This window comes from Hylobates moloch, unplaced genomic scaffold, assembly GCF_009828535.3.
Source record: "Hylobates moloch isolate HMO894 unplaced genomic scaffold, HMol_V3 SCAFFOLD_11, whole genome shotgun sequence".
Lineage (NCBI taxonomy): Eukaryota > Metazoa > Chordata > Mammalia > Primates > Hylobatidae > Hylobates > Hylobates moloch.
In genome coordinates this window covers 103,262,597-103,265,475 of record NW_026652286.1, presented here as the reverse complement: position 1 = coordinate 103,265,475, position 2,879 = coordinate 103,262,597, and the positions used below count along the sequence as shown (strand labels likewise).

The following is a 2,879-nucleotide window of genomic DNA, read 5'->3' as shown; positions in this document are numbered from 1 at the left end:
TACCTTCCGGCCTCCTAGAAGCCCTTTCAAAGAGGACAACAAACAGGTCGTTAGGAAAAGCAAAATGTGGCTCACTTTGCAAATCTCACTTTTCCTTCAACGCTTCTTTGTCCCTATGGATTTCAACTCACTCCATTTGACATTCTCAGTTCCTTTAATAAGAAGTTCTTAGAAGCTTATGGCAACTCAGATCCCCTGAATCTGGAGGCAGGTCTGTAGGAATTCTGGTAATTAGTTAAGCAACGTTGAACAAGTTATTTCACTTCTCTGAGTCTAGTTTCTCACTCAAAAATGATGAATAATTTGTAAGACTTCGCTAATAATCTATGACTCGACAAGAGGCAATAGGGTAATGTGGACAGAGAACAGGCTTTGGAAACACGCAAGACTGGGTTTAGATTCCTGCACTCCACCCAGTATGTGACTTGACCAAGCTTCTTCACTTCTCTAAACCCCCACCTGTGTATCTGTACAGGAATGAATGAATGAGTATGTGTGGCCAAGCTATGCAAACTCAGGGTTAAAATATTGCCTTGGGTTTTTTAGTAAATTGTTCAAGCCCGTGACATTCTAGCAGAAAAAGCCTAGTGTCTCTTTCTTAAGGTGATTGTGTCCATGTGTTTTCCAGGAACTCCAGGGTTTACTCAACCCAAATTCACCCTGCCCTTGACCAAATGGTTCACCAGCTTCACAGGATGCTGCTCTGATGACACACCCTGCAGTCAGCATCTGCCCCTGCAGCCAGAATGGATTTCTGAGTGGGCATTAGCTGGGGGCTACCACATGGGCACCAATCTTCTGTCACAGTCCACCCTGTCTTCTGTCACAGTCCACCCTGAACCATCGCTTCCCAAATCATAATCCCTCGGCAGGACAGCTAGGTGCAGGGACACGCATGACACAAACACCAGCCCTTGCCCACAACCTCAGCCATTATCTTGAGTCTGAGCAACCAGTCTAGTGGCAGCTGCGTCCTTCCTTTTCAAGAGAGTTCTGGGATCAGATCCTTTCACAAACAGATCCCTCCCCACCTCCCTGTTGTCCAGGTCTGTACACTGAACGGTAAGACAGCATTTGCTAAGCCATATTTCAAAAAGTATGGTTATACCTTCATCTCAGGACCACAAGTGCCTGCTTCAGAGCCTTATGTTTGTATAACTGGTATTTTTTTTCCCCTGAACTTCCAAGGCCTAGTCTACTTTCTCCCTCCCTAGCTAAACAAAAGAGAAGTTGAAATAATTTGAACTACCCCTTTTAGTGGGCAGCCCATTTGATTTTTACCGTAGCCAGAGCCTTAATGGGTCCATGTGAGCATAGCAGTACCTTGCAGCACCTGAGGCACAATACATTGTTTAAAGAGTGATGGTGCGTACCATTCCAATAAGAATCACACTCAGAGCAAAGGTTCCCTTGCCTGTGTGGAGAGTGACCCATGGTAGAAAATTTGCAGACTTCATTACCTCTTCATCAGTTGAAAAATCTTATTTATTTATTTATTTGTTTGTTTGTTTGTTTGTTTATTTAATTTTCCCTACCTAGGCCAGGGATAGTCAAACATTTTCTGTAAAGGGCCAAGTAGTATGATAAATATGTTAGGCTCTGCAGGCCACTTACATTTTTGTCATGTATTCTTTTTTGCTCCCTGTTTGTTTTATTTTGTTTACAACGCTTTAAAATTGTAAAAAAACAGATGATCACTGGAGTCTCACGGGTCTCTCAGGCCACACAGGGACAAGCAAAGGCTACATCCAGATGCCAGAAACGCACTGACGCCCGTTCCTGGAAACTGGGCTCCCACTCAGCCCCTGGGAGCAGCAGCCTCCAGCCCCTTGGGACCTTCAACTCTGCCCTGCTGACCCACACGGGTTGAGCCAGGATCCCTGGAGGCTGACACTGGCCTCCACTGAGACCTGAAAAATGGCATCGGGGCAAGGCCCAGGGCCTCCCAGGCAAGAGTGCGGAAAGCCTGCCCTGCCCTCTGCTTCTGAGGAGCAGGTAGCCCGGGACATGGAGGGGCTTTCCGCAGCTACGTTTTTTACCGCCATCAGCAGGAACAGGAGGCTGAAGGGGCAGCTGGCCCTGCCGACCCAGAGATGGTCACCTTGCCCCTCCAACCTAGCAGCACCATGGGGCAGATGGGACGGCAGCTCGCCATCACCGGGGTGACATCAACCGGCGCTATGACTGGGAGTTCCAGACCATGCTGCAGCACCTGCAGCCCACAGCAGAGAATGCCAACGAGTACTTCACCAAGATCGCCTCCAGCCTGTTTGAGAGTGGCATCAACTGGGGCCGTGTGGTGGCTGTCCTGGGCTTCGGCTACTGTCTGGTCCTACATGTCTAACAGCGCGGCTTGACTGGCTTCTGGGCCTGGTGACCCGCTTCGTGGTCTTCATCCTGCAACACTGCACCGCCCGGTGGATTGCGCAGAGGGGCGGCTGGGTGGCAGCCCCGGACTTGGGCAGTGGTCCCATCCTGAACGTGCTGGTGGTTGTGGGTGTGGTTCTGCTGGGCCAGTTTGTGGTAAGAAGATTCTTCAAATCATGACTCCCAAGGGTGCCCTTTGGGGTCCCAGCTGTGACCCCTGCCTGGACTTAAGCCAAGTCTTTGCCTTCTCCACTCCCTTGCAGGGGTCTCCCTTCAAAAGCACAGAAGCTTTAGCAAGTGTGCACCCCCACTTTGGAGGGCCCCTGCGTGGGGGCCAGTCAGGCTGCAGAGGCCTCAACATTGCACGGTGCTAGTGGGCCCTCTCTCTGGGCCCAGGGGCTGTGCCCTCCTCCCTCGGCTCTCTGGGACCTCCTTAGCCTTGTCTGCTAGGCGCTGCGGAGACTGATAACTTGGGGAGGCAAGAGACTGGGAGCCACTTCTCCCCAGGAAGT

General features: G+C 50.6%; 1 pseudogene; it reads left to right on the top strand.

The window, feature by feature from the left end:
• Positions 1 to 1,917: 1,917 nt before the first annotated feature.
• On the top strand, positions 1,918 to 2,547 carry LOC116477493 (bcl-2 homologous antagonist/killer-like; annotated as a pseudogene).
• The last annotated feature ends 332 nt before the right edge of the window (positions 2,548 to 2,879 follow it).